This window comes from Ranitomeya imitator, chromosome 1, assembly GCF_032444005.1.
Source record: "Ranitomeya imitator isolate aRanImi1 chromosome 1, aRanImi1.pri, whole genome shotgun sequence".
NCBI classification, from domain to species: Eukaryota; Metazoa; Chordata; class Amphibia; order Anura; family Dendrobatidae; genus Ranitomeya; species Ranitomeya imitator.
The window spans coordinates 389,868,943-389,891,934 of record NC_091282.1 but is presented as its reverse complement, the minus strand read 5'-3'; positions in this window follow the sequence as shown (position 1 = coordinate 389,891,934).

Below are 22,992 nucleotides of genomic sequence, written 5' to 3'. Positions count from 1 at the left end.
ACCATATCGTGACACCTCCCCCTTTTGGTGTGTGCTAGGGAGGCAGTACCCCACGGTATGCCTCCATGGGCACCTCAGTAGGTTCACCCTGGCAGGAGAGTCCATATGCATTCCCATGCTCTTTGCCCGTTTTGTGTTCAATGGTGAAGTCAAACTGCTGAAGGGCAAGGCTCCAGCGTAGCAACCTGCCGTTGGTTCCACACATGGCGTTTAGCCAGCGCAGAGGGTTGTGGTCGGTCACCACAGTGAAGGGGCGACCGTACAAGTAGGGCTGCAAGCGCTGCAGGGCCCAGACTATGGCCAAGCACTCCTTCTCGATGGTGGAGTAGGCCACTTCCCTCGGCAAAAGTTTCCAGCTCAGGTATAACACGGGGTGCTCTTGGTCCTCCGAGTCAACCTGGCTGAGTACAGCACCAAGGCCAAATTCGCTGGCGTCGGTCTGCACCAAGAACGGTCGACTGCTGTCGACTGCTTTCAACACAGGGGCGTTGCACAGTGCGGTTTTCAACGCTTGGAAGGCCCCCTCACAGCCATCCGTCCAGTTGACAATGTGGGGTAGCTTCTTCCTGGTGGGGTCCGTCAAAGGTTTTGCCAGGCTACTATAGTGCTGTACGAAGCGCCTATAGTACCCTGCAGTGCCCAGGAAGGACATCACCTGTTTCCTGGTCACGGGAGTGGGCCAGTTCACGATCGCGCCCACTTTCTCCGACTCTGGCTTCAGGGTGTTCCCGCCTACCCGGTACCTCAGGTAGTGAACCTCCCTCATGCCCATCTGGCACTTTCCCGGCTTGATAGTCAGTCCTGCTTGGTGAATTCGCCTGAGCACCTCTTCGAGATGCTGCAGGTGTTCCTCCCAGGAGGAACTGAAGATGGCAATGTCATCCAAGTACGCCACGGCGTACTTCTCCAGTCCCTGAAGCAGGAGGTTGACCATCCGCTGGAAAGTGGCAGGGGCATTCTTCATGCCGAAGGGCATGACCGTGGACTCGTACAGTCCAAAGGGTGTGATAAAGGCAGACTTCTCCTGCATCTCGGGGCTCAGGGGAATCTGCCAGTATCCTCGACTCAGATCCATTATTGTTAGGTAATCTGCGCCAGCTAACTTATCCAGCAGTTCCTCGATGCGCGGCATTGATCCTCGAAGTTTCTACTTCACTTATAGCTGGACAAGAGCTTACACAGGAAATGCCGGTCGTAAATACTTCTGCTCTCCGAGCTAGAGGTAATAAACTCTTCTTCCCCCATCTACATTGGCAAAGCAGCTCTTGGCTGAGTGAAAAGGAAGGGGGGCTTGTTAGCCCACAGCCTTGAGCAAGAGAAGCTACTTATATGATATTTCATACCATATCGTGACAGAAGGGTTTTAATACTGACCGCTTAGTATTCTGTCCCATCCTTTCCTATTTTAGCTAGAGTGGCCTCTTTTGCTAAATCCTGTTTACTGCCTGCGTGTGTCTTTTCCTCTACTACTCACAGTCAATATTTGTGGGGGGCTGCCTATCCTTTGGGGTTCTGCTCTGAGGCAAGGTAGATTTCCTATTTCCATCTTTAGCGGTATTTAGTCCTCCGTCTGTGTCGAGGTGTCTAGGATTTGTTAGGCACACCCCATGGCTAATTCTAGTTGCGGTGTTAAGTTCAGGATTTGCGGTCAGTACAGGTTCCACCAACTCAGAGAAAGTTCCATGCGGCTCCAAGGTCACCGGATCATAACAGTGCCCCGGCAAGCCCACACAGACCCCTGGCAGCCCAAACAGAGCCCCGGCAGCTCGCACAGAGCCCCAGCAGACCCGCACAGAAAACCGGCAGGCCCACACACACCCTGACCGCACACACAGACACGCACAGTGTCCACCCACACACCGCCCACACTCTTCCCCCCTCCGGAACAGGATGTAGAAGGACAGAAAGGGCTTATTTACATTCCAATAATTGTATCCAAAAAATATCGGATATCGCCGATCTAATCTGATACCGATACTTCTGGATATCGGAAGGTATTGCTCAACACTAGTTATTAGGTTCTTTAGAAGGATGTAGATGTGGGGATTTATTCTGATGGAATATAGGCTGAACTGGATGGAAAAATGTCTTTTTTGGTCTTGCTAACTATGCTACATTACAATGTCGCTGTCACTACTGACAGCAGCATCAGAGGGGTTAAGCACCCACAATCTGTGCTAGCACCAATCGTGGGCATTGCTGCGGGGTGTCACCTGTAACCTACAGCTGACACCCGCACCCGATCGATGTGTCGCTCAGTTTGAGGCCACGCAATTTCTGTGCCATGCTAGTACTGCTGTTTGCAGGTATGCAGTTCCCGCAGAGCAGTACAAGTATGGCGCATGTTGGGAACAGGTTAAAGAGATGGTTCAAAATCAGAGTTGAATTTAACCCTGGGTCAGGTGCTTCTGTAGGGGGTATGGTAAAAAGTTATTGCCTTTGCCTTTCCCTCTCATACCGATGCCTTATGTTATCAGTGTTTGCATATACATTTACGTGTGATTGTATTGCTTCATGATTACATGTACTGCCGCCTACTTATCATGGTACTGCTACACTCTTAGTGTATTATCGTGTCTTGTAAATACACATTGTGTGTTTTAGTAAGGTGTACTGTATTTGCACTTGTATTAGGGAAAGTGTAATGCACCTGTTGGGCACAAGATGGGGGCATTTTTAGTGCACACAGTTCCTATGTAGAACATAAAGTCAGTATATACAGTAGTTAATTGCAGGAGGGGCTGCTGCTTGGTAAGTTAGTTATCATCTTAGAATAGTGCAGAGGGCTAGGGATACCTGAACCGTCCACATGGGCTATAGGCCCAGGACATGACAGCAGTCACGCAGCGAGAAGAGAAGCGGACCTCAGCCATCTACAGCTACAGTACAGATAATCAAAGCAACAAACTACAAAAGAATAGGTGCAAAAAGAGTCCAAAATTGACAAAATATTTATTAAATATATACATAACAAAACAAGGAATACAAAAATAGTGGGTTAAAAATAGCAGATGTCATGTACAACACGCATGGAGCATGACCACAGACCCACACAAATCAGCAGACTGGCAGAAGTTCAGTAAAGGTACCGGGTACTCCCTAGTTTTTACATGCTCCATATAAGAGATCATGGAGCTACCAAGTAATATCATGCTCCATGTAAAGGATCTCGGAGCATGCTACATATACCACATAACTCACACAGGAGCCCGTACCAGCCAATGGCAAAAAAGAGGGGGATGTGCCAATAAATAGGAATAAGCCAAATACAAAGGGTATCTTACCAGCTGATGATGGGGGAGAGTGTCTGCTCCGAACCCACCCCAACGCGCGTTTCGGAGATGTCCTTCCTCAGGGGGCGTGTCCTGCCACTCACCAAAAGGGGTTTTTATATATGAAGTGTAGTCCCAAATAGCCAATGCGCACAAGCGCTAGATAGTACGGGCGTCAGACCGACACCGGAAGGCACGGGGCCATGCGATCCGGCGCCAGGCCGCGACCCGGAAGTATCAGGTAAACCAACTGCGCATGACCGGAAGTATGCGCGCGGCCATATTGAAACCATAGGCAAAATAACAACGCTAACCAGGACCGGAAGTGCAGGTGCGGCCATATTACAAAAGGGAAAACACTGCCCATACCTAACGATCTAATATAGCACCCTGTGCGCACATAAAGAGAAGAAAACAAGAGTCGAAAAGTGCTATAAAGCTCCACATAATGCCACCAATGATACCGGTGGCTAAATAATAACTATATCGCCGCCAAACTTACAAGACTATATAGCATTCATAAATACAGAAAGAGCATACATAGTATGTGAATTACACATTATACAATATTACGCACCACACGGATCATAGACCACTGGTAAAAGATAACAGTATTCTCACATAGTAATTAGTCCGTGCAGTGCGTAGCATACCCACCAACCAGGAATACAAAACACATCATAAGTAATAATAATATATATAATATTTATCTAGTTGGTAACCAAACAACAAGAGGGTTTTACATGGAAAATATACAATGCAGCTGGAACAAAACGACACAGATTTATTCATATGTGGATATAGCATACACTCTGTACCTAACTATATATAAGAACACACTTGGGATAATAATGCAACATCAAATACAGGGTATAGAAAAGGCCGCACACGAAGTTGATCCAACGTTGTTCATGCATCCCACCGGCACTGGATAGCAGATGAATGACAGGACAACAAGCGTAATGATGCTATGAAAATTAATAAGAAAAGATGAAAAAATAATAGAACACAAATAAAAACCAGAATAAAAACCAGTACAGAAATCCGCATATATAGCCAACCCAAGCAACCGATTCACAGAAAAGGGACAAATGAGAGACACTCATTTGAGTCAGATGGAGGCCAGATGGATCTGGCAGCTGAATACCGTCCATCCACGTGGCCTTAATGAGTGTCTCTCATTTGTCCCTTTTCTGTTTTGCCCAGATCTTCTCACTTGCCCTGTAGTGGTGGCAAGAGGGGTGATATTGGGGGGTTGATGTCACCGTCAGGTGACATCAAGCCCCGAGTTTAGTAATGGAGAGGCGTCAATAAACTCCCCCATTTCTAACCCCATAGTCACATTGTAAGAAAACACAGACACCAAGAATAAAGTCCTTTAATTGAAAGAATGACACAAACTCCTTTAATAGTCTTAATTAAACCATACTTACAACCTCGCCTAATTCCACCAAATACCTCGTTCTCCTGTAATAAACCAAAAATAAAAAAAACAACAATATACCATACCTGTCCGTCATTCTGTCTCACGCCGTAATCCATGTCTGGGGGATGACTAGTTTTCAACCTGGACAGTGCCAAGATGCAATTACAGGAAAACAAGAGCTTTGGTGAAATTAGGCGAGGTCGTAAGTATGGTTTAATTGAGATTATTAAAGGAGTCTCTGACCAGCGGGGATGATTTCACTGCAGATCAGAAGCAGTGTTTGCCATGCTGTCATGCACATGACAGTTCGGGCAGCCGAACCCGAACAGTAAAGGTGAAGTTCATGTTCGGTGTCCGCGCCGAACAGTAGGTTTTCGGTATGGACGCCGAACTTTACTGTTAGGGTTCGCCCATCTCGACATGGTACCAAATAATAGCTATAAAGCTACAACAAAACGTAAAATTAATACTACTAAATAGTTATTTTTGACCGAAGAGAATGCACGAGATAAAACTTTTTCCTCTGGCATGTGCAACTTTTACAGACAAAACAGTAATGATTTGCTCAGACAGCAATTTTCACTAAACTGTATTATTTTGCTTGACTATCTGACACCTTTATGTACTCAGACAGAAAGTGATCTGATCATAGTCTGAAATGCAGACACAATTGAATAAAATAAAATGCCATTATTATTGACAGTCTCTACTACTATTTTAGCAGTTCCTTGTTTTTCAAATACTCTAATTTTTACAAATATTAAAATAAGTTAATTGAAGGCTAAGTACTGTATATCTGTGATAATATTTTACATATGTTAATGGTTACACTGAGTTTAAAAAAATTTCAGTAACTTCTAGTTTCAATATTTATTCTATTCATGTTTAGACTCCCAGATATAGTTTGCAACCTGCTCATAGTTTCAGCTACTTCTTCCCAGGTTGTGTCAATCTTAGTAACATTTCTCTGTTGTGTGGCTTTTGTGTCCAAGATGCTGCCGTTTAGTTGCTGTTATTTTTCAGTGCATCTTCGTTGCTTTACTGATTTCTCTTTCTAAAGTCCATGAAAAAACTCTTCTGTTCTTTGATTAAGCAAACTATTACTAAGGAATATGTGATCCGTCCTTTTCCCAAAGTCGGTGTGAGCATTGTTTGTTCTCTGTGCACTGATACACAGTTTATGAGATATACTCCCTCTCTATGCATTTTCATCCTCATCTTCATTCTGATGGAGATCAGTCTGCAGATTCTCCCTTTACAAAAACTTGAATCCCTGCCCAAAACACATTTTAATCTGCCATATTAATTCTTCTAGATATCCAGCAGACACAGGAAAAAATGTCTGCTGTTCAGTCTGTCAGTACTACTTTAGAATATGAGCATAAAAATGATAATGTATTCACAAAACAGTCCTTTGCAATTATACTTTTAATATATTTCCTATATGAAAACTATCTAACTTAAGACCCTCCATTTACATTACATCGAATGTTGACTAACCCATCATTGCCGACCATCTAATGTCATGGAAGCCTCTTGATCCTCCCTGACTGATGATAATTAATAAGATAGTTTTAATTCAAATATCCAATCTTTTTATTCTTCTGGCAGATGAGTCTTACCGTAGAAGACACATGAGCATTTTATGCATATGGGCGAGTTAAAAGAGATAGCTTTTGGCCATACACCCGTAAGTTAATGGTTTTCTATAAAGGTGTATGGACACTTTTAGAGCTTTACAATCTCTTATTAAAGGGAAAAAAGTAGTGATGACTTCAGTAACAAGGCAATCATACCTAACTTGGTAAAGGAGAACTATGTTAGTTGCATCAGAAATAATTTATTTAGAGTATACAAAATTCCATACATAATAAAATCTTAATCATAGTAACATAGTAACATAGTTAGTAAGGCCGAAAAAAGACATTTGTCCATCCAGTTCAGCCTATATTCCATCATAATAAATACCCAGATCTACGTCCTTCTACAGAACCTAATAATTGTATGATACAATATTGTTCTGCTCCAGGAAGACATCCAGGCCTCTCTTGAACCCCTCGACTGAGTTCGCCATCACCACCTCCTCAGGCAAGCAATTCCAGATTCTCACTGCCCTAACAGTAAAGAATCCTCTTCTATGTTGGTGGAAAAACCTTCTCTCCTCCAGACGCAAAGAATGCCCCCTTGTGCCCCTCACCTTCCTTGGTATAAACAGATCCTCAGCGAGATATTTGTATTGTCCCCTTATATACTTATACATGGTTATTAGATCGCCCCTCAGTCGTCTTTTTTCTAGACTAAATAATCCTAATTTCGCTAATCTATCTGGGTATTGTAGTTCTCCCATCCCCTTTATTAATTTTGTTGCCCTCCTTTGTACTCTCTCTAGTTCCATTATATCCTTCCTGAGCACCGGTGCCCAAAACTGGACACAGTACTCCATGTGCGGTCTAACTAGGGATTTGTACAGAGGCAGTATAATGCTCTCATCATGTGTATCCAGACCTCTTTTAATGCACCCCATGATCCTGTTTGCCTTGGCAGCTGCTGCCTGGCACTGGCTGCTCCAGGTAAGTTTATCATTAACTAGGATCCCCAAGTCCTTCTCCCTGTCAGATTTACCCAGTGGTTTCCCGTTCAGTGTGTAATGGTGATATTGATTCCCTCTTCCCATGTGTATAACCTTACATTTATCATTGTTAAACCTCATCTGCCACCTTTCAGCCCAAGTTTCCAACTTATCCAGATCCATCTGTAGCAGAATACTATCTTCTCTTGTATTAACTGCTTTACATAGTTTTGTATCATCTGCAAATATCGATATTTTACTGTGTAAACCTTCTACCAGATCATTAATGAATATGTTGAAGAGAACAGGTCCCAATACTGACCCCTGCGGTACCCCACTGGTCACAGCGACCCAGTTAGAGACTATACCATTTATAACCACCCTCTGCTTTCTATCACTAAGCCAGTTACTAACCCATTTACACACATTTTCCCCCAGACCAAGCATTCTCATTTTGTGTACCAACCTCTTGTGCGGCACGGTATCAAACGCTTTGGAAAAATCGAGATATACCACGTCCAATGACTCACCGTGGTCCAGTCTATAGCTTACCTCTTCATAAAAACTGATTAGATTGGTTTGACAGGAGCGATTTCTCATAAACCCATGCTGATATGGAGTTAAACAGTTATTCTCATTGAGATAATCCAGAATAACATCCCTCAGAAACCCTTCAAATATTTTACCAACAATAGAGGTTAGACTTACTGGCCTATAATTTCCAGGTTCACTTTTAGAGCCCTTTTTGAATATTGGCACCACATTTGCTATGCGCCAGTCCTGCGGAACAGACCCTGTCGCTATAGAGTCACTAAAAATAAGAAATAATGGTTTATCTATTACATTACTTAGTTCTCTTAGTACTCGTGGGTGTATGCCATCCGGACCCGGAGATTTATCTATTTTAATCTTATTTAGCCGGTTTCGCACCTCTTCTTGGGTTAGATTGGTGACCCTTAATATAGGGTTTTCATTGTTTCTTGGGATTTCACCTAGCATTTCATTTTCCACCGTGAATACCGTGGAGAAGAAGGTGTTTAATATGTTAGCTTTTTCCTCGTCATCTACAACCATTCTTTCCTCACTATTTTTTTAAGGGGCCTACATTTTCAGTTTTTATTCTTTTACTATTGATATAGTTGAAGAACAGTTTGGGATTAGTTTTACTCTCCTTAGCAATGTGCTTCTCTGTTTCCTTTTTGGCAGCTTTAATTAGTTTTTTAGATAAAGTATTTTTCTCCCTATAGTTTTTTAGAGCTTCAATGGTGCCATCCTGCTTTAGTAGTGCAAATGCTTTCTTTTTACTGTTAATTGCCTGTCTTACTTCTTTGTTTAGCCACATTGGGTTTTTCCTATTTCTAGTCCTTTTATTCCCACAAGGTATAAACCGCTTACACTGCCTATTTAGGATGTAATCGTAATTACATTCATCACAATTCTGTTCTAAAATACATTCTTATAAAGATTAAATTACCTTTCTTTCAGAGAAGCATAAAAATGTTAAAAATGTCATATCCATAATAACAACTGAATGCAGGAAATATCAAATCTATTAAAATATTGAGTATGTTTGCTGTCTTATTTCTTTTGCTCCAAATTAGAAAGCTTTAATTTACATGTTAATGAGAAAATGCTAAATTAAGTACTGTATCTGCTGCTTTTACCAGAACACCAAATATATGTGGCATAATTGGTGTTCTTGCACTGAATAACAATTACTTTACAGCAAAACAAGCTATTCAGCATATTACTCATTGTGAAAACTTTTTAGTGCTTGGTGTACTTAAAGAGAACATGTCGTCAGTTCAAAACTGGCAAGATTTTCTTTCCTCTTATTTTATTTCTTGCTACTCCAAAGCATTCTGCTTTTTTTTCTTTTAAAAAAAAAATATAATTTTTATGGTGGTGCTCTCAAAATTCTCTGAGGGTATGTCGTTATGGTGCTCTGCATTATTACCCTGTGAGCAACATTCTCTTAGTAAAAATCATAATAATTAGCACTAAATAAAAAGGCTCAAATCTCTGGATTCACATATCAGATAAAATAAAATGATACGAATACTAAGGGGAATTGTGGTAATGAACTAAAACTATAAACTGGCAACATTTGACCTGGTCATAGAAACTTTTTAAGAGAAATAAGAAAGCAAAATGTTTTCTATCTATCTTTCTATCTATTTATCTATCTATCTATCTATCTATCTATCTATCTATCTATCTATCTATCTATCTATCTATCTATCGATAGATATATGCCTGGTGCTGGAAAAATAAAACTTGAAATAACAGGGTACCATGCTGACAAATAAAGTAGCTCAACATTGTCTGCATAAAAAAAAAATACAGCAAAGATTAAAAGGGTTGTCCAACAACTTTCCATTTGACTAATTAGGGTCAATTAATAGTCATTGAGAGTCAACCTTTTTGGCCGGGGTCCCACTTGCAAGTTCTATGCGAAAGACTCACACGAGTCTCTTGCATCAATACCCGGCACTGCCGCTAGCACTTTGGACCGGAGCCTGCGGCTGTATGTATTTCTATGCAGCTGAACGCTCCAGTCCCGAGTGCCGGCGGCAGTGCCAGGTATTGATACGAAAGACTAGCGCGAGGTTCTTGCTTAGCACTCGCAAGTGTGACCCCGGCCTTAGCCACAGTGTCTGAAGTTTGACTCATAGTTGATTACTAAAAAATAGTTTAAAATAAAAAAAATGGCAAGTCTTTATGAGAAAACAGCTTAAATATCTTTTATTTGGCAGTTTATTATTTTTAAATGTCCATGTTTCTTGCTGTAAGTATATTTCAGGTTGCTCATTTTATGAGTGATTGAATTATGCATCTATCTTTCTCCAGGGCTGGGTTCTGTTCTCCTGATTGCAGACCTTTGCTATACTCTGTTAGTTTTCACCAGTTTCGGGGGAACTCCAGTGACACCATCATCACCCAAGGCCTTTTACTGGCCGAATTTGACACTTGTTTGTTTGAGTCCTTTGTTATGTTACTGTTTGTCTTGGAGTTTTCCTCATCAAATCTCTCAGCTGGCAATTGCAAACTCTTGATTTTTTTGCAATCTGCATTAACTTCCTGGCTCAGAACTCCAAGTAAGCCTTCATCTACTGAAGGCATAGCAGACTCTTCTTGAACTAGTTCACATTACAAACATTACAGCGTCAGAGTGTATCTTCTCTACAAACAAGTTCGCTTGTTCATCACTGTTGCTAGCTGATATTAATTTTTTCTGTTTAACCCTTCATCTGCTGTAGACATTAAAAACTCAACTTTAAATTTGTTCACACTGCAAATGTTACTGCTGGGCCTGAGTTATTTTTATACATATTTATTTCCCACGAGTGTCACTCCTAGTTAAATGTCTTCTGATGTTCCATGCCTTGCTTGCCTGCCTGCTGTTCTGGTCTTCACTGTGCTATGTGTCATCTGGCAAGTCTGTGCCATTGCCTTTGGGCACTGTTGTTCCCCCTGACTAGTTGTTAGTGACTCCACCTCACCAGATAAGCCATTTGTACATTGCTCTGGTGCACCACACTGAAAAGCGAACTCCAAACACAATGCATTGTTGTGATGATTATCCCTTCATTTGCTATAAGCATAATTAACTCATATTTGGACTTCTTCACACTTCAAATGATGATACTGTTAATATATATTCATTGTCTATGTGTGTTATTCCTGGCTCTGTGTTTTCTGAAGCACCCAGCTCTGCTTGTCTACAATTTTGTGGGTCATTTGCACTAAAACTGTTCCATCTAGCAGGTCCACATGGATATTTCCTCTCTGAACCCTGCTAATACAGGTACTATACAGATGATCAGGTTTTTAAATACATCAGATAGGGATCATATACATTAGTTAGGACTGCTCCATATGGGTATACCTTGACGATTGGTGGAGCAGCTTAGCATACATTTTTTTGCAAAAAAAGTATCAACTAAATACTCTCTTTTTTCCATCTTTTGACTAGCACTTGCTTATTACTTTGATTTTTTTTACAACAGAGTATTTTTGACCCCACTGTGCTATTTTGTGTCTTCAAGTTTCTTGGTGGTGTGAACATGTTCCTACAGACTTGTTCAATGTGCAAGTAGCCCATGTGTTTCTGGTTCTATAATGTTGTGAATTCTGCTCTTGGGTTCCCTCCAGTGGTTGTAGTGTTGTGAATTCTGTTGTCGGGCTCCCTCCTGTGGTCATGAATGGTACTTCGGCTGGTTCTGTCCATGGGCTTCCTCTGGTGGTTGTGAGTGGGGCTGCGGCTTCTGAGTTTCCTTCCACAGGTGACGAGGTTAATTCGTTAGCTGGCTGCTCTATTTAACTCCACTTAGATCATTGCTCCATGCCACCTGTCAATGTTCCAGTATTGGTCTAGTTCGCTCCTGGATCGTTCTTGTGACCTGTCTTCCCAGCAGAAGCTAAGTTCCTGCTTGTTTTTCTTTTATTTGCTATTTTTCTGTCCAGCTTGCTATTTTGATTTTTGTCTTGCTTGCTGGAAGCTCTGGGACGCAGAGGGAGCGCCTCCGCACCGTGAGTCGGTGCGGAGGGTCTTTTTGCGCCCTCTGCGTGGTCTTTTTGTAGTTTTTGTGCTGACCGCAAAGTTACCTTTCCTATCCTCTGTCTGTTCAGTAAGTCGGGCCTCACTTTGCTAAATCTATTTCATCTCTGTGTTTGTAATTTTCATCTTTACTCACAGTCAATATATGTGGGGGGCTGCCTTTTCCTTTGGGGAATTTCTCTGAGGCAAGGTAGGCTTTATTTTTCTATCTTTAGGGCTAGCTAGTTTCTTAGGCTGTGTCGAGTTGCACAGGGAGCGTTAGGAGCAATCCACGGTTATTTCTAGTGTGTGTGATAGGATTAGGGATTGCGGTCAGCAGAGTTCCCACGTCTCAGAGCTTGTCCTGTATTATTAGTAACTATCAGGTCATTCCGTGTGCTCTTAACCACCAGGTCCATTATTGTCCTAACCACCAGGTCATAACATTGTAGGTGGGAATGCAGTTGTCTCTGAGTCGCAGTCCTGGCCAGGTGTATCTGCTGATTGCAGTTCTGACTGGGATATGTAGGTGTGCAGGATTCATTAGTCCTTGCCAGTTGTCAATGTGTCTTGTGAAGTGTTGGATCACTTTCTGGCTTCTCCTGCTTAGCTGCCAATTCAGCAAAGATAAGTGTCTGTTTCTTTTTCTGTGGCACACATGCAGTGTGCTTGTATTCTGTGCTATTCTTTTGTTTTTCTCTTGTCCAGCTTAGACTGCGTCAGTGTTTTCTCAGTCTTGTTGGATTCTCTGGAGTTGCAGATATACGCTCCACATCTTTAGTTAGATGGTGGAGTTTTTGTATTTTCTGCTGTGGATATTTTTGGAAGGATTTTTAATACTGACCGCTTAGTATCCTGTCCTATCCTTTCCTATTTAGCTAGTGTGTGCCTCATTTGCTAAATCCTGTTTTCTGCCTGCGTGTGTCTTTTCCTCTACTACTCACAGTCAATATTTGTGGGGGGCTGCCTATCCTTTGGGGTTCTGCTCTGAGGCAAGGTAGAAATTTCTATTTCCATCTATAGGGGGTATTTAGTCCTCCGGCTGTGTCGAGGTGTCTAGGTTTTGTTAGGCACACCCCACGGCTACTTCTAGTTGCGGTATTAAGATCAGGGTTTGCGGTCAGTATAGTTACCACCTACTCCAGTGAAAGTTTTCATGCTGCTCCAAGGTCACCTGATCATAACACTATTATTGTTCTCTTTTTTCTACAAGACTGGGGAGTCCACCACTCTTTTGTGGGTCATTTGCACTAAAGCTGCTCCATCTAGCAGGTCCACATGGATATTCCTCTCTGAACCGTGCTTATACAGGTACTATACAGATGATCAGGTTTTTAAATACATCAGATAGGAATCATATACATTAGTTAGGACTGCTCTATATGGGTATACCTTGACGATTGGTGGAGCAGCTTAGTATCCATTTTTTTGCAAAAAAAAGTATCAACTAAATATCCTGTGTTAGGAGTCGAGTTCCCGCCACTGCACAGAAGGAATCTCGATCTGTGTCTGCTGTGGTCTCCCATTCTGCATCGGCCGCAGAGGGGCCTGCTCAGCGGAGACGTCGGTCCCAGCGTCTTACTGAATCTGATACTGTGCAAAGGGTTACTGCTACCTCTCCAGGCTTCACTATTGTACCCTGCACTGGTCTGCAGCTAGCAGGCTTTTCTGGGACTAAGTCCTGCTTTGCACACACTGAGCATGCCCAGGGTAAGATCTCTCAGTGGAGGTCTAGGGTCACATGCTCAGGTACTGCAGCGACTTTCATTGGTCCTCCAGGAAGGCCCTGTACCTGATCAAGTTCTGTAGCAGCCTTCCATTGGTCCTTCTTGGAAGGTCCTGTACATGCTGCAGCTATAAAAGATTTGCATGACCGCACGGCCATGCGCTAGTGTCAATTTATGTATGAGCTCAGCGCCAGTGTGGTCGTGTTTGTATGCAGTCAGGGACCTGGGTGAAATAAGCCCTTAGAATGCTGACACCTCTGGCGAAGAGTTTCATGTGAGTGGATTCAGGGCTGGTGTATAGCTATTAGAATTCCGTCTCCAACGGAGAGGAGCTGCATGTTTGCATTTGACTGCATGACCACTAACTGCTCTACTAAGTAGCTGTGTTCCTCTGTGAGCTAAACAGGGCACAGCATTCTCTTTGCTAACAGACCTCTTTGCTAACAGACTCTGTGAAGTAACAGAGTTTGTTTATAGTACTATATTGTACCACCATACTTAGCAGCAGGTTCTTTCCTGCACGGTGGATCCCGGGTTGCGAACTTACCTACCACTACTAATAAATATATATATTCAGTGCATTCTGCCAACCCTAACACCCTGGTTTTTTTCCATCTTTTGACTAGCACTTGCTTATTACTGTGATTTTTTTTACAACAGAGTATTTTTGACCTCACTGTGCTCTTTTGTGTTTTCAAGTTTCTTGGTGGTGTGAACATGTTCCTACAGACTTGTTCAATGTGCAAGTAGCCCATGTGTTTCTGGTTCTAAAATTGTTCTCTTGTTTCTACAAGACTGGGGAGTCCACCACTCCTTTGTGGGTCATTTGCACTAAAGCTGTTCCATCTAGCAGGTCCACATGGATATTCCCTCTCTGAACCCTGCTTATACAGGTACTATACAGATGATCAGGTTTTTAAATACATCAGATAGGGATCATATTCATTAGTTAGGACTGCTCTATATGGGTATACCTTGACGATTGGTGGAGCAGCTTAGTATACATTTTTTTGCAAAAAAAGTATCAACTAAATTCCCTGTTTTTTCCATCTTTTCACTTGCACTTGCTTATTACTGTAATTTTTTTTTTACAACAGAGTATTTTTGACCTCACTATGCTCTTTTGTGTCTTCTTGTCTACAAACTGTCCTGGTTCTCACAATTCCTCGAGTCATTTATCTAGTCTGCCATCACCATTCATCCATGTTGCCAATATTGAAATGCGGCTTAATCCTTCTTACCAGGTAAGCCCTTGATCAAACACTCTGAATATGGATTCAACAGGAGGCTGTCCAGGTTATGGATAACCTCACAGTCCTCATGTGGTTACACTTCCAGCTCCTCAACACTTGCAACCACCTAGTTCTTTTTAGATGCAAAGGTTTTTACAGGAAACTGAGGGAGGAGACAGAAAACAAAAGAGCGCTACTAAAGCACTATAGAAAATATATAAAAGTAGAGGTGATCCGTATATAAGTGCTCATCTGTGGAAGTTGTGCAAGATAGGCCCAACACTATGCAGGCATTTAGAGATGATTGGGATCCAACCCTGTGGCTTGCCACCCATCTGAGATGTGAGGATTTTTTGCTAGTCCTTTTCTGTCCACCACTCCAAGTCGAAGTATAGAAGGGAAAGATTTTGGAGGCGTTTCCCTCTCACAGTTATAATCCCAAATGGATGTCTGATTCAAAGTGTACTGATTTCTGTGGTAGTGATGAAACCACTTACTATTTGCCATTCCTTGGTATGCCTTTTCCTTCCTTGTACTGCCTTTAGGATGACCACTTGGACAATTTGTAGTAGGAGCCTTCTCACGGCGCTCACGTTAAAGTCAGATAGGAGAAGTGAGTTCACTGGCTGTGAACTCCCAGAACCTTTCTGATGGCACCATGACCATGAAAACTTTCTCACGCTCGCTGTGCCATCAGACAGGTAATAGGAGTTCACAGGGAGACACTGAGCACATGCTCATGGATCATGCAACCATGCAGCCTGCCATCTAGATGTAGTAGAGATAGACCCATTGTGGGACAAATGGATTATCTTCTTCTCTGCAAAAAGGTGAGGAATATTGTTTGCATTTTGCACTTTTTTGCATATTACAAGGGCATCGGAGGCATGGGTGAGGTTGTAAGTATGGTTTAATTAAGATTTATTAAAAGAGTTTGTGTAATTCTTTCAATTCAAGGACTTTTTTCTAGGTGTCTGTGTTTTTTCTTACAAAGTTACTATGGGATTAATAATGGGGGCATCTTATTAATACCTCTTCATTACTAACCTTAGGGCCTGATGTCAACTGACAATACAAAGGTGACATCAACCTCCCCAACTATCACCCCACTTGCCAATGCTACAGGGCAAGAGGGAAGAGCAAAGCCAAGTGCCAGATTTGGTGCATCTTAAAGATGCACCTATTCTGGAGCAGCTGAGAGCTGATGCTTTTAGCATGGGGGCAGTATCCATGACCCCTTCCTAGGCTAATAATATCAGCTCGCAGCTATCTGCATAGCCTTTGCTGGTTATTTATTATACAGGGACTCTAAGTCACTTTTTTTAGGGTCCCCCATTTTAATAGCCAGTAAAGGCTAAGTATACAGTTGGGAGCTGATATTAATGGCCTGGGAAGCTCCATTGGTATTCCCCTCTTAGCAGGCTATAAACATCTGTCCCCAGCCATTGGCTTTCCCTCTGCTGGTTGCGAAAATTGTGTGGAAGCCCACATCTTTTTTTCCAAAAATTAATCTTTTATTAATGAACTACATGTACGGTAATTTGCACACACTGCACTAATTGCATCTGCCACAGACATCTGTTTATATATAGTATCTATTCTCTATGTATTTACTGTATATAATCCATTTCTTCTTTCCTGTTGGCTCCTGCTGTGATTTTACAGTACACGGCAGATGAATTGCCGGCTTTTCTTATGTCGATCTATGTAATATATACATATGCAGTATATATATATATATATATATACAGTTAGGTCCATATATATTTGGACAAAGAAAACATTTTTCTAATTTTGGTTATAGACATTACCACAATGAAATTTAAACAAAACAATTCAGATGAAGTTGAAGTTCAGACTTTCAGCTTTCATTTGAGGGTATCCACATTAAAATTTGATGAAGGGTTTAGGAGTTTCAGCTCTTTAACATGTGCCACCCTGTTTTTAAAGGGACCAAAAGTAATTGGACAGATTAAATAATTTTAAATAAAATGTTCATTTTTAGTACTTGGTTGAAAACCCTTTGTTGGCAATGAATGCCTGCAGTCTTGAACTCATGGACATCACCAGATGCCGTGTTTCCTCCTTTTTGATGCTCTGCCAGGCCTTCACTGCGGTGGTTTTCAGTTGCTGTTTGTTTGTGGGCCTTTCTGTCTGAAGTTTAGTCTTTAACAAGTGAAATGCTGCTCAATTGGGTTGAGAGCAGGTGACTGACTTGTCCATTCAAGAATATTCCACTTCTTTGCTTTAATAAACTCCTGGGTTGCTTTGGCTTTATGCTTTGGGTCATTGTCCATCTGTAGTATGAAACGACAACCAATCAGTTTGGCTGCATTTGGCTGGATCTGAGCACACAGTACGGCTCTGAATACCTCAGAATTCATTCGGCTGCTTCTGTCATGTGTCACATCATCAATAAACACTAGTGACCCAGTGCCACTGGCAGCCATGCATGCCCAAGCCATCACACTGCCTCCGCAGTATTTTACAGATGATGTGGTTGCTTTGGGTCATGAGCTGTACCACGCCTTTGCCATACTTTTCTCTTTCCATCATTCTGTCAGAGGTTGATCTTGGTTTCATCTGTCCAAAGAATGTTCTTCCAGAACTGTGCTGGCTTTTTTAGATTTTTTTTTCGCAAAGTCCAGTCTAGCCTTTTATTCTTGATGCTTATGAGTGACTTGCACCGTGCAGTGAACCCTCTGTATTTACTTTCATGCAGTCTTCTCTTTATGGTAGATTTGGATATTGATACGCCTACCTCCTGGAGAGTGTTGTTCACTTGGTTGGCTGTTGTGAAGGGGTTTCTCTTCACCATGGAGATTATTCTGCGATCATCCACCACTGTTGTCTTCCGTGGGCGCCCAGGTCTTTTTGCATTGATGAGTTCACCAGTGCTTTCTTTCTTTCTCAGGATGTACCAAACTGTAGATTTTGCCACTCCTAATATTGTAGGAATTTCTCGGATGGGTTTTTTTCTGTTTTCGCAGCTTAAGGATGGCTTGTTTCACCTGCATGGAGAGCTCCGTTGACCGCATGTTTACTTCACAGCAAAACCTACCAAATGCAAGCACCATACCTCAAATCAACTCCAGGCCTTTTATCTGCTGAATTAAGAGTGACATAATGAAGGGATTGCCCACACCTGTCCATGAAATAGTGTTGAAGTCAATTGTCCAATTACTTTTGGCCCCTTTAAAAACAGGGTGGCACATGTTAAGGAGCTGAAACTCCTAAACCCTTCATCCAATTTTAATGTGGATACCCTCAAATGAAAGCTGAAAGTCTGAGCTTCAACTGCATCTGAATTGTTTTGTTTAAAATTCATTGTGGCAATGTCTATAACCAAAATTAGAAAAATGTTGTCTCTGTCCAAATATATATGGACCTAACTGTATATATACTGTATATACACATATATATATATGTGTGTGTGTTTTACTGATATCTATACTGTATATATATATATTTATATATATATATATATATATATAGTGTGTGTACCAAATAGAAAAAAAGGAGGCAGCACCTTGAAAAGGACTTGGAGTGCTGCCTTCTTTTTTTCTATTTGGCATACAATTTGGGTGGATGAGTGGACCATTCTACCCAGGAGGCCAGGCACCCACCGGTGAGCATTGTGCTGTTCCAATTTTTTGTCTATAATGTGTTTGTGTATATATATATATATATATATATATACATATATATCTATTTTATCTATTGTAACCTGTCACTCTGTGATTAATCTGTACATGGCAGATGAATTGTCGGCTTTTCTTCTATTGATCTATGTAATATATATATATATATATATATATATATATATACACAGTATGTGTGTGTCACTGACATCTTTATATATATTTTCTATGCATATTTATCTATTCTATCTATTCTAAAAAAAAAAATAACAAATAAGGACCTTAAAACATAACATTTATTAATAAATTATTAAAACGCAAGGACACAACAACCATAAAAGTCAATGTCCCTCAACAAGCCAAGCCAAAAACTAGCCAGAATTGTCGAATCGGAGGAACGACTGTCTATCACAGAACCACTAATCCCAGTATATACTCCCATCCAGTAGGGAGTAGGATCTCCAAGGTAAATTAAGGAGTCTCCTGTGTAGCTGAAGGCATTGCACCATCAGGACAAACCAAATCAGGAGAAAGGAAATTATTTATGCCATTCAAAATATGGACCGCCTCCTAACTCGTTTCATCCCAACGGGACTCATCATATGGCAGCAGAAAGAGAGCTCCACCATGCCAGGTAATACACAAGAGCCTCCTAGGGTAAGGAAAAAATGGTGGGGTCCATTTAAATAGATATTAGCATATCATGAAGTTGCCGCCTACTTTTGCACAGCAAATTGAAATCAGACATTCAAAGAAAAGGGAACAACCATGACAGATTAAGGACCAATAACAATGCTTGTGGTGCATCATACGGTCCCAGCAATTTACCCCATTGGTGACTCAAGTGGAACGCAAATGCCATGAGCTGCACGCCACATCATCCTGTATGACGCCTACTACAGGATCAGATTAAGCGCCAAAACCTGCGTTCATGTGCGCAAAGCAGTTTCCGCATGGAAGAGACGAGGCTTCCGCTACATGAAGTGCAAGCGGTGATCAGCATTTAGTATTTCCAGATCATCACTTGTAGCACTTCCGGTATGGCCAAAGCTATGCGCCTATGTGAACCGCAGTGAGACACACTCAGTGAGACACACTCTGTACACAGGTACCATAGCAACAGAGGCATGAGAGATCCATATTAAATACACAGCACATAAAGGAGCCGCATGATTATATACTGCACAGTGGTGAGTAGTGTTGAGCATTCCGATACTGCAATATCGGGTATTGGCCAATTTTCATGGTATCGAAGTTCCGATACTGAGTTCTTATACTTTTACAATATCGAATACTGGAATCGGAAGTTCCCATAATGCAATGAGCCAGTTTGATTTAATTCAGCCAATGAGGAATCCTAAGAAGTGTGGGCACAACCTGTTCTGCATGTTAGGCATGTAACTAATGGCATGGTTGTGATTGGCTGCTGAAATGATGTCATGATGCACTATAAAAGCCGCCACCATTTTCGGTTCACTCTGCTGTGAATTTATTTAGGGACAGGACGCTGCTGTTCTGAATGAGGGACAGTTTGAGATAGTGATTTGCTTCATTGTGCTTTACCCAGGCTACTTTAGCATCCGCTGTGTGAGAAGCTTTTTTTTGCCTTGCAGCACTGTTCATGGCTGTCTGCAAGATCTCTGTGGGTGAGTGCAGCTCACGCTGTAGTCTGTTCTGCAGCCACATCTGGTTGTAGTCCGCTCGGCGTGCATCACTGCCTCATACTGTTACATTGTCCTTTTTTGCATTAGTGCTGCTGCACATTTTTCCTGATTTCTCCTATTAGTGTGTTTCCATCCGTATCCAGCTAGATTGCGTGCAAACACTATATAGGAGTAGATGGAGGAGATTTTCTGCAGCCTTGCAGCGCTGTTCACGGCTGTCTGTGAGGTCTCTGTGTGTGAGTGCAGCTCACGCTGTAGTCTGTTCTGTTGCCACATCTGGTTGTAGTCCGCTCAGCGTGCGTCACTACCTCATACTGTTACATTGTCTTTTTTTTGCATTAGTGCTGCTGCACATTTCTCCTAATTTCTCCCATTAGTGTAGTTCCATCCGTATCCAGCTAGATTGCATGCAAACACTATATAGGAGTAGATAGAGGAGCCTTTCTGCAGCTTTGTGCCCTGCAGCCCCAGCCAGATTAGTATTAGCCTATTTTTTGGAGCCTCATCTATTGTATTGTAGGTTACCTTCCTTCATTGTAATAGCTGCAAAAAGTTTGTGATACTATCGGTTTTACATCTTTGGGCACATCCAGTGTCTTTTTGTGAAAAAAAAAAAGTTAACAAAGTTCACCAAATACTCCACTTTACAGTTGTGTAGGCCACATTAGCTCATATTAGAGTCTAATCCACACTGTATACAATTAGTGTTTCTTATACCTGTTAGCAGCTGTTCAGGAATAAGCACACTAAGCCCTTAGTACTTTTCTGCCTATCTTTATCAGTCTACCAAGATGAAGAAGTAAATGAAAGACTCAAGGCAAGGTATACATAGATGATTCAGTCACTTTGTAAAACACTATCAACAGAAATGAAATATTTTGTTCAAAATCCAAATATCATATGTACCCCAATATGGACATTGTAACGGACAAATCGGAAATCATACACAAGAAAAAAGAGAACAAAAAACCGAACTAATACCCAATTAATCAATTTGAATAGAATTTATTTGTGAAAATATATATATATACACCAAATGGTAGGGAGAAAAGAAACCAAAAAAAGGGGGCGTTATACCAAGGAGACAGAGCAATATTGTAAACAGCTTGCGGTGGACACTGCATGCTTCCTGTTGCTGATGAGGCGGATAGTACGCACTATTCTTGCAGCCCAGACTGGTGGTGTATACCATGTGGCCCCTGCTTCATTCAGCAGTTTGTGCCTACCCCTTGAGCACTATTTTGCAGCCCATACTGGCGTTACATACCGCGTGCCTCTTGCTTCATTCAGCAGATAGTGTCAGTCCGTGACACATTACCCTATCTCAGTAGCTTGTTTCTACCTCATGCGCACTATTTTGCAGCCCATACTGGCAGTACATTCCGCGTGGCTCCTACTCCATCCAGCAGTTAGTGTCACTTGTGACACACTATTGTATCTCTGCGGCTTGGGCCTACCCCCGCGACCTATATGTCTTCAGGCTTTTTATTGATGCAATCTAACCTTGCTACTCGGGGCTTCTCTAAGCATACTAGTATATTAGCACACTGATGAAGGTCCAGTAACGACCGAAACGTTTGTGAATACTGTATGTAAATAAAACCCCCACTTTGCATCACAACACTTTTGGAGTGTGCTAGTCACTTGCATTTTATATTGCAAACACAGTCCTGGAGTGGTCACATAATAATACGGTACAAAAAAGGTAAATAAATAAATAAATAAATAAATGCCACCAAACACAGAACTTAAGGCAGAAATAATACAATATCAAATATATATACACACAAAAGTGGATGGATATGATGGTAAAACGATAGAGTGTACAGGGATACACCCTTACAAATTGCCTGAAATGTGCTTAAAGGCTAAAGTGCATATAATGACTGCTAGATGCAGTGAAGGATGTGTGTATATATGTATATACCAAAGTAAAGTGCAAAAGTGCGGCCAGTATACCAATATAAGGTGCAAAAAAGTGCTCCCAGAATACACTAAAACTGGTGGTATATGCAGGTACCTGCTAAATAATGTTAGGCAGTATGGTAAGAAACACAGAGGATAAGTCCTATATCGTAGTATAATATATTAGGAGTAGTGCCTGGAGCAGAGATTACCTGCGACGCTGCCGTCTCCTGGATGTGCCCGTCCCCGACGCGCGTTTTGGCGTCAGCCTTCGTCCCCTCTTTCGTCTCGAAAGTGAAAAGAGAGAAAAGTGTCAGCAACCTCAATACCAGGTTTTGCGTGCCTTCGATGATTCCATGTGGATGGCAAGTGCAGATGATGCACTAGTCAGCATGGCTATCCCTCTTATATGCCTCCTTGAGAAAACACTGCAAGCACTAAAGGAGGAGGTTGTGGAAGAGGTGGAGGATGAGGAGTCACAAATGCCATCTGCTTCTGGACAGTCTGCGCAACGTGGTTCCTCACAAAGGCCTAGGCAGGGGACACTTTGTGAGGAGGATGAGGAGGAGTCAATGGAGGAGGAAGACATCTTCCAGAGGATGGAGTTACACAATGCTCTAGTAGTCAGTATGTAAAGCGAGGATGGGGTGATGAAGAGCAGGCAGAGATGACGCCTCAAGCAGGGGACAGCATTTCTTGGCCAGTTGGCAGTCTGCAGCACATGGTTGATTTCATGCTTCAGTGCCTGAGAAATGACCGCCGCATCGCCCACATTCTCAACATGGCTGATTATTGGGTGTACACCCTCCTAGATCCTCGCTACTGGGATAACTTACAACGCCTCATAACACCATTGAACCGGGAGCGTAAAATGTGGGAGTACCAAGACATACTGGTGCATTCCATCATGTTCTCCATTCCAACTGAGAGCAGTGCTGCTAGTGCTTTGCAAAGCAGCTCAGTGCATCGAGGCAGTGTAGGAAGCTCTGCACAAAGAGGGAGCTGAAGCAGCGCCT